This window comes from Ailuropoda melanoleuca, chromosome 10 (assembly GCF_002007445.2).
Source record: "Ailuropoda melanoleuca isolate Jingjing chromosome 10, ASM200744v2, whole genome shotgun sequence".
Taxonomy (NCBI): Eukaryota; Metazoa; Chordata; class Mammalia; order Carnivora; family Ursidae; genus Ailuropoda; species Ailuropoda melanoleuca.
Window position 1 is genome coordinate 45,185,936 of NC_048227.1, and position 10,327 is coordinate 45,196,262.

At 39.4% G+C, this 10,327-nt stretch overlaps 2 pseudogenes; both read right to left on the minus strand.

Moving 5' to 3' along the window:
* Nucleotides 1-2,335: 2,335 nt before the first annotated feature.
* Nucleotides 2,336-2,454, minus strand: LOC117804306 (annotated as a pseudogene).
* Nucleotides 2,455-4,846: 2,392 nt separating this feature from the next.
* LOC117804295 lies at nucleotides 4,847-4,960 on the minus strand (annotated as a pseudogene).
* Nucleotides 4,961-10,327: the final 5,367 nt, after the last annotated feature.

A 10,327-nucleotide genomic window follows, 5' to 3' on the forward strand; every position in this document is an offset into this window, starting at 1 on the left:
GGAACATGATAAAGCCTGTTGATTAACAAGTTAACATTACTTTAAAAATATAAGCACCTTTTTTGGGGGAAGGAGTAAATGTGAACTCACTGGCTTTACTGACATTAAGGTAATTATTAGTTTGTTGTTGTTTTGCATTCTACATTATGCTATCTTCTCTATAAAGCAAACTTAAAAGAAATGTGTATAAGAAAATAAGAAGGCAGGTGCAAAGGGACCACTGTTTTTGACCGTCAGAGGAGGGTTTTCAAACCCTGATGCCAGATGTTGGGTCAATCTTGGGAATCATATTCCTTTTAGTTTTACATTAAGAACATTATATCTCCTTTTAAGACATCCAATAATATAGCAGCAATTACATTTTGAGGCAAAAGCATTTTAGAGACCAAATGCTTTTTCCCCCTCTCTCTGAAATATGATTATTTCAATTACTAGTAGCAACAATTAATCACTAACTGATTCATCAGCCTGCAGCTGGGATTGGAGAGCTGACTTCCTTTCTTTATTCCTATTTTATGTTCTACTGTGCTCAGCAGGGATTGAGTAATAGCAAGCTAATAACCTTTCCCTACCCTCAATACCTTTTTCTAATACCAGCAAAGAAGAAAATTTTGCATGTTTTTTCCCAAGTACATCTTTCCCCCATAGGGAACTTTAGCATTACAAGTGTTGATCCATTTTGCTGTAAGAATAAGATGTTATAGAAAGATATTTCCTTAAGGTTTGACCAGCCATTCTTTGCTATGTTTCATTAAACAACTCATGCTAGAGAAATGTACATATAGCTAACTACAAATGCGTAATGCTTTTCTATTTCTTGGAGTTTATCTGAGTCATATGACTCCAGATATACAATATATTAATATATACCCATCTACCCAGCAATAGATCTTCAAGCATTCCTGTGTTCTGATTATCAATACGTTGTATTTCCTGGAACTCAGTGAGAAGTTACTGTGATCTATGTGGGTTGTTATGAAGAGGGGCGAGAAGCTTGACCTAGGAGAGGCATACTCATCCTCCATTCCAAAGGAGTAGGTTCTCTTATAGCAAGCGTTCTCAAATAAAAAATTCACAAACTTCTGGGCCACTGGGGTGGCTCAATTGGTTGGGTGTCTGACTCTTGATCTCAGCAGATCTTGATATCAGGGTTGTGAGCTTAAGCCCTGTGTTGGGTTCCATACTGGGTATGGGACCTACTTAAAAAAAGAAAAAAAAAAATCCATAGACTTCAAACTCTTTGCAAACATTAAAGCACAATTTATGTCATTGGGCATTCTCTATATTTTTCATCAGTTTCTCCAAAATACTAAAATCAAACCCCTGAATTCCTCTCAGAACATACCGAATAACCTTCTATGTAACCACATCAATGTATTCACTTAATTATTTTAAAGTCTATTAGCCTATGGAAATGTTAGCTATAAGTTCTATAGACTAAAGTCCACCCTCTTTAAAATAACTGAAATCATAATTAGTATGCATTAGTAATACAGATGTTAAGAGCTCAGTAAGGTCTGAGACTTTACCCTACCTATGTGCCAAGTAAGTGTGCTATAGTTTCATGGGTGCTGGGGGAAGGCATGAGACTCCTGAACCAGAAACAAAGAACTTTATTACTCACAGCAATAATAGTCAGAGTATCAGCATTGTATGCTGGTATCCCACAGGGCAGTGTGAAGTAGGCCAAGTGCCTGCTCACACATCATGATTTGAATTATAGGAGTAGAATGCCAACTGTAGTAAAAATGAATGTTTTATATTGGACAGTAAACTTGACTGATCTTTGCCCCAAAGGGAAACAATATCTGAACGGTAAGACCCACGGAGAATTGTCTTCTAACTATATTCATTCCTTGATTTGACACTGTTTTGACTTCTGGAAAAATTTCCTGTGAATACACTACTCTGTCATGCACATTGACCAATATGACTCACAGAGATTAGGACTAAATCTGTTAAATTTGTCTCATACCACACTTAATTAGGGTTACTATCAACAGGACTCTGAGCACCAAGATGAGGCAATATTCAGTATTAACATCAAGTGTCCTAGATCCAATCAGCTAAGCAAATCTCATAAACCACCTGGATCTACCTTAGAAATCCGGGTGTATTTCTCCTTCAGTTTCCACAGTGACCTTTCCACTTGCCTCTAGGCATTAATACAGGTACAACTGGATATACTAGCGATCACACTGACTCTACCTTGCCCGGCAAGGAGAAAATCTATGGCCGGTATCATCTATAACAAGCCAGGCCACTGAGTTAAGGTTGACCTGAATGCATTCTAAGACTGAGGTGGTATCTTTGATCACCTCAACTAATATCAAAAACAAATTTTGTATCACCTTTTCCTCATGAATTTGTGTGTCATCCTTACACAGAGGCCGTGTTATTCTTCTCTGTATCATTCCAATTTTAGTGTATGTGCTGGTGAANGGAATAAACTACTTGAAGGCAGTGACTCCCTAAATCCTTGGCATAGGGCCATGCACACTTAGAATTTGGAACATGATAAAGCCTGTTGATTAACAAGTTAACATTACTTTAAAAATATAAGCACCTTTTTTGGGGGAAGGAGTAAATGTGAACTCACTGGCTTTACTGACATTAAGGTAATTATTAGTTTGTTGTTGTTTTGCATTCTACATTATGCTATCTTCTCTATAAAGCAAACTTAAAAGAAATGTGTATAAGAAAATAAGAAGGCAGGTGCAAAGGGACCACTGTTTTTGACCGTCAGAGGAGGGTTTTCAAACCCTGATGCCAGATGTTGGGTCAATCTTGGGAATCATATTCCTTTTAGTTTTACATTAAGAACATTATATCTCCTTTTAAGACATCCAATAATATAGCAGCAATTACATTTTGAGGCAAAAGCATTTTAGAGACCAAATGCTTTTTCCCCCTCTCTCTGAAATATGATTATTTCAATTACTAGTAGCAACAATTAATCACTAACTGATTCATCAGCCTGCAGCTGGGATTGGAGAGCTGACTTCCTTTCTTTATTCCTATTTTATGTTCTACTGTGCTCAGCAGGGATTGAGTAATAGCAAGCTAATAACCTTTCCCTACCCTCAATACCTTTTTCTAATACCAGCAAAGAAGAAAATTTTGCATGTTTTTTCCCAAGTACATCTTTCCCCCATAGGGAACTTTAGCATTACAAGTGTTGATCCATTTTGCTGTAAGAATAAGATGTTATAGAAAGATATTTCCTTAAGGTTTGACCAGCCATTCTTTGCTATGTTTCATTAAACAACTCATGCTAGAGAAATGTACATATAGCTAACTACAAATGCGTAATGCTTTTCTATTTCTTGGAGTTTATCTGAGTCATATGACTCCAGATATACAATATATTAATATATACCCATCTACCCAGCAATAGATCTTCAAGCATTCCTGTGTTCTGATTATCAATACGTTGTATTTCCTGGAACTCAGTGAGAAGTTACTGTGATCTATGTGGGTTGTTATGAAGAGGGGCGAGAAGCTTGACCTAGGAGAGGCATACTCATCCTCTATTCCAAAGGAGTAGGTTCTCTTATAGCAAGCGTTCTCAAATAAAAAATTCACAAACTTCTGGGCCACCGGGGTGGCTCAATTGGTTGGGTGTCTGACTCTTGATCTCAGTTCAGATCTTGATATCAGGGTTGTGAGCTTAAGCCCTGTGTTGGGTTCCATACTGGGTATGGGACCTACTTAAAAAAAGAAAAAAAAAAATCCATAGACTTCAAACTCTTTGCAAACATTAAAGCACAATTTATGTCATTGGGCATTCTCTATATTTTTCATCAGTTTCTCCAAAATACTAAAATCAAACCCCTGAATTCCTCTCAGAACATACCGAATAACCTTCTATGTAACCACATCAATGTATTCACTTAATTATTTTAAAGTCTATTAGCCTATGGAAATGTTAGCTATAAGTTCTATAGACTAAAGTCCACCCTCTTTAAAATAACTGAAATCATAATTAGTATGCATTAGTAATACAGATGTTAAGAGCTCAGTAAGGTCTGAGACTTTACCCTACCTATGTGCCAAGTAAGTGTGCTATAGTTTCATGGGTGCTGGGGGAAGGCATGAGACTCCTGAACCAGAAACAAAGAACTTTATTACTCACAGCAATAATAGTCAGAGTATCAGCGTTGTATGCTGGTATCCCACAGGGCAGTGTGAAGTAGGCCAAGTGCCTGCTCACACATCATGATTTGAATTATAGGAGTAGAATGCCAACTGTAGTAAAAATGAATGTTTTATATTGGACAGTAAACTTGACTGATCTTTGCCCCAAAGGGAAACAATATCTGAACGGTAAGACCCACGGAGAATTGTCTTCTAACTATATTCATTCCTTGATTTGACACTGTTTTGACTTCTGGAAAAATTTCCTGTGAATACACTACTCTGTCATGCACATTGACCAATATGACTCACAGAGATTAGGACTAAATCTGTTAAATTTGTCTCATACCACACTTAATTAGGGTTACTATCAACAGGACTCTGAGCACCAAGATGAGGCAATATTCAGTATTAACATCAAGTGTCCTAGATCCAATCAGCTAAGCAAATCTCATAAACCACCTGGATCTACCTTAGAAATCCGGGTGTATTTCTCCTTCAGTTTCCACAGTGACCTTTCCACTTGCCTCTAGGCATTAATACAGGTACAACTGGATATACTAGCGATCACACTGACTCTACCTTGCCCGGCAAGGAGAAAATCTATGGCCGGTATCATCTATAACAAGCCAGGCCACTGAGTTAAGGTTGACCTGAATGCATTCTAAGACTGAGGTGGTATCTTTGATCACCTCAACTGATATCAAAAACAAATTTTGTATCACCTTTTCCTCATGAATTTGTGTGTCATCCTTACACAGAGGCCGTGTTATTCTTCTCTGTATCATTCCAATTTTAGTGTATGTGCTGGTGAAATGAGCACCTGTATCTCTTTTTCTAATAGAACTTTCTAATTCCAGTTTTCCCTATAACGACTCATATTGTAGGGAAAACTGGCTATGAAGTTGGTGTAAGTAGCAAATCAGCTACCCCTCTGGAAAGATTCCCCAAACAACTAAGTGCAGCTCATTTTGGAGATGCAGAATAGTCATTCAAGGGCTACATTATCTACTGGGAGTGTTGCCTTAAAATCTTGGAGAACTCTTATGATTGCTCCTAAGAGGACAATCATCATTTCAGAGGGAGAGAAATAAGCTAATACTTGGCTTCCACACAGACATTTATAATTCCAAGAGTACACCTGGTATCCCTAAAAAGAGAGCCATTCACAATTGCTGAAGCTTCTGAACTGGAATCTAGCTCACCCGGAAGCACAAATTGATACTGCTCCATTGTAGGTCTGAGGTTTCAGTTCAGCTGAAGAATTGAGTCTATTCATTGTTTTTTGAAGGTAATGTTTGAAGATAGTTAGTCCAGTCTGTCTGGTCCATGCCATCAGCCAGATAACGTTCATCCAATCCAGGAAATCACTATGCTAGGCAGTGGGAATGTGGACGAAGCAGATAACTAAAAGTGTTTACAGGAATTGTACTGGGGGAAAAAAAGAAAAGGGAATTGTACTGGGAAGTGTAGGGACTAGGGTTATCACCTTTCCTTTTGATAGACTTTTTGGTAATTTTAATATGAATGGCAATCAAATTGTGGTCAGAGCTGCTTTATGGGGAATTATGACACAGACATCAGGTAAATTTAGGTGCCTGATAGTTTGGGAGAGACACATAGGAGGATTTTTCTTGAGGAAGGCTCAAGGCGTGGTATAAAGGAAAAAAGAAATATTAATGACCCTTTCCCATCCATGCATCCCAGGGTCTAAGATGATCTTTCCCTAGATGCCAGCTTGTTGCTCTTCCTCCAGTGCCGTAAAATACCCGCGTCCCATTACAGTAGCTATAACTTTACCTTTTCTCAATCATCCCCTACTCACACTCCCAGTTTTAATTTAAAAGGGACAGGTGCAAAGTTACAAAAGCAATTTAATTAAACTTATAAAGCCCTGTTATTTCCCTCACTTTGGCCAGTGCGGGCTACTGCAGGGGAACTTAGCAAGCAGTGTACTCGACCAAGTGTTCATTACCTTTATGATGTAACCATGCCACTCTTCTAAGAGAATCCAGGTGGTTGAATAAGAATTAAATGGAGGTTTGGGGTGCCTGGGTGGCTCAGTTATTAAGTGTCTGCCTTCGGCTCAGGGCATGATCCCAGCGTCCTGGGATCGAGCCCCATATCGGGCTCCCTACTCCAGTGGGAACCTGCTTCTTCCTCTCCCACTCTCCCTGCTTGTGTTCCCTCTCTTGCTGGCTGTCTCTCTCCCTGTCGAATAAATAAATAAAATCTTAAAAAAAAAAAAAGGATTAAACGGAGGTTGTACAAACACAGCTATCCTGGAGTTGATATTAGGGAAAAGTAACAAGTAGCATGCTCAATAATACTCAAGGTAGAATCCCAAAATTTCAAAGTAGATATATCTAGATCATCTATATCTATCTATCTCTATCTCTATCTACATATCTATATATAATCACTTTATTCTTTTTGCAGGAAATGACTGAAAAGAGATGACCCATTCCTAGAGACAGCTTTATTTAGTGGTCAGACTGATTGTCTAAGGTGTGTAGATGAGGAAGAGTTGAGGGAGGTATGGCCAGAAACCTTTTTGGGTCAATTTTTGAGGCTATTTCAATGTTCTACAATATCAAATGCCTGTAGTCTATTGAGTAACTTGGTTATTAGCTCATTGTCATGTAACATTTAGATAAAAGATGCACCAAAGTTAGGCTGTAAATGGTCCATAAAGCTGAACACATGGCATAGACTAGTTTAAACAGTGGTGTGTTGGACTATGCTGATCAGACACAGAACAGCAACACTGTAATCTGAAAAATGTCAAGAGCTGTGAGCACTGCTGATCCCCCTGAGAGGGGTCCGTAGTTGGTTTAGTAACTATACTACGGGCAGGTGAGTGCAACCCCCAGTGTGATGTGGTTTCTCTTACCACAGGACAACCATCCACTTATGGTAAGATTCATATGCCTGGTGTGCAGGGGAGACTGTGTGTTATAAACCTATTTTCCTTTACTTTGTGTTCAATCTATGGTGATGGATGTGTTGCCACATCTGGTAGGAGATAAGTCTAGACATGAATAGTGGCAATCTAGACAGCACAACAGACTGATTCCACTTGGTCTCATCAAAGAGCAGGCCCTCACTGTTGACTGTAGGCATCTCCAGGACTGGCCCAGATGGTTCAATAGGCAGCACGATTTGTTTCCACAGTTGGTGGTCCTAAAGAGTGGTGTCTCTAATCTGCCAGTTTCTAGTTTACCAGGTGGCAAAATAAGTAGTCTAGACTGCTGGCAAGAGCTCAAGAGGCAGTAACATAAAATGAGTTTCATCAAGGAGAGTGTTGGTTTACTGAGCTGAGCAATCATGTCCATGTTCAGTTCTGCATAGCTGGTGCTGTGGTTGCATAGCTGCAGCAGTCCAGCGGACACTATCAAGTGTCAGTTTAGATGAAATATGAGGGAACCAGGTTGAGGTATTTAGGGCAAACTTTGTGAATCAAGGATCTTATTGTGCCAACAGCTTTGCTTCAGTTGGGGAGGAGGAAGTTAAGTATTTCCCCAAAGAGATGATTACCAATTTTTTCTTCTCATGTAAAGTAAAAATGCTATAGGGGCCGGGTCAGCACCATTCCTGAATACATCATTTCTGCTTGACAAGAGCGATTGCTGAACCCTTCCTTGTTGCCATTGTTAGTCACTGAATCCAAGTCAACCCAACCCCAGATGGTAATATTAGGCTGGAAAGTCACAAAGCCNGGTCAGCACCATTCCTGAATACATCATTTCTGCTTGACAAGAGCGATTGCTGAACCCTTCCTTGTTAGCCATTGTTAGTCACTGAATCCAAGTCAACCCAACCCCAGATGGTAATATTAGGCTGGAAAGTCACAAAGCCTTCAAGGTGAGGTATGCAGTTTTGACTAGTCTTTCACAGCAAACTGAATGCTGATTTTCAAAAGGGCTATACCTGGTAACTGTGTCACGGAGGCAACAAGTCCAAAACCTCTAAGAGCATCACTGAATGTAGGGTGCCTCCCTTTGCCAGATAATCCAAACAACAAAATTATCAGTCAGAAAGACTTCAGCTTAGAGAGGACAGTAGTTTAGAGAACATGCAGAGCTAATTGGATAGCTTCCAACACACACTTTTGGTCTGGATCCCAATCAAAGGATGCTTATTTGTGAACTAGCCAATATAATGCTCCAAGGAGAATGCCCACTTGCTTCCAATACACAAAGAGTGTTCAATAAATTGTCGGATCTCACTTTGGGGAATAGCAAAGTGATAATAGTTTTTCTTTGATTGCAGGAGGTTTGAGAGTTTTGATATAAACTCACATAAGCCCAAGATACACTTTGGCTGGCAGTCCTCTAAATTACATTGGGATTTATCAGCCACTCTTGCTGGTAGAAATATAATAACACTGCAGTCAAGACCATTGACGGCAAAGCTTCTGACTTGCCAGTGTACAAGTCATCTATTTAGTGAAAACTTCAGACATTAGAAGGTAGAAGCAATAGTGTTACCCAGGCTCAATCCTTGATGGCAAATGGCAAGGGAACTTATGTATTCCTGAGGGATTACTGCAAATGTGTATTGAAGGCCTTACTACAGGAAGCTCATTGGTCTTGGTCCTTGGGTGCCAGTGGGACAGAAAAGAAGGTGTTTGCGATGTTCAACACAACACATCTAGTGTCATCAGTCTGTTCAATGGATTCATTTATAGGACTACAGCAGCAACAAATGGATCCAAGTGGCCATACTCCATTGTAAACGCCCATCTCCCATTACCATTTTTTTTTTTTTTGGCTATATAGGGTTGTTGTGTTAACACTGCAACCTACTCTTGCTCTCTTTAAGATTTAACCAAAGCTGTGATTTCCATTTGTCCTCCTTGGATTATATATTGTTTCTGTTGGACCACTCTGAGTAGGATAGGGTGTATCAGGTAGGCAGACATAATGGGAAGTGATTTACCTGTACCACTAGCACTTTCCTATATATTACACTTCCTGATTGGGACAGTCCACTCTGGATTTTATAAGTATTCACAGCATGCCCGTTAATATGCATTAATGTGTATAAAACATTACCATACATTACTATACATTCCTCAGTAAAAATCACAATATTACATTGAATCGGTCCAAAGAGCCCCATTACAAGGATATATTAGCTCTCCTTCTCCAATGTGTACCTAGCCCAAATTTTATTACCTGAATCTGGATACCACTATAGCTACAGAACCAGAAAGGGCTGTGAGTTGGGCATCTTTCTCCAAAACAATTATATAAATATGAGTTTCTTTATTCTTCCAAAGTTGCCAGCTTACCTAGATGGGTGTGCATGGCCTTTGGTTCTCCTTGGGGTTAGGGACACCTAGAACTCATTCAAAATCATCTTTCTCAAAATGGCTTAAGTCAGGGTAGTGAATAGAGAGGAATCAGAGAGCTTAGAGAAATTAGAAGGCAAGGCACACTTGCTGTCAAATTTGAATAGAGTGGTTGTGTCATGCAGCTCAACCAAATGAACCTCTTACGTTTTCAGTTCACCCAAAGCCTCATAAGAGCAGCAAGACCATTCTTACTGACACCATATATTTTAGATTTGGGGACCCCGTCATTCAACTGCCATTGTCACATTGCTTTCTGATTGAGGCTGTGGGCTTTATTTCCCTTGATTTATTTGGATTTGACATACACAATAATGCCTTTTTTTTTTCTTACAGATTTCACCTTAACTTAGGGCATCTGCAGCCCCATTATCAAAATAACAACTCTTTAGTTCTTGTAAGGTTTCTACATAGGCCTATGGGAGTTTTCCAAGGTGGCATGGCTTGCTAAACAAGTTTATCCAGATTTCTTTGGGTCCATTTCTCATTCATTAGTGTGTCAGTTTCATCAGCATTGTAAAGCTCATCCAGGGCAGTAAGAGCCCCAGTACTGGTCAAAGGAGTTTCTCAAAGGAGTTTGTCTTTCCCATGGAAATCTCCTTTAAAGGGCCAAAGTTCCCTCATAGTAGCCAGGACCCACTGCAAAAAAGCCTGATGCCATTTACTGTCATCTCTGAAAGGATCTAGGATTGACATACTACATTGCAGAAGGAACAAAGACATAAGACAACCCATCAATGGCCACTCTTCCTTAACAGGCATATGTGCCCCAAGTCAAGCATTATATCCCACATGTTTCATCTCCCAAGTCAACTAGCAAAAATTCTAATACTT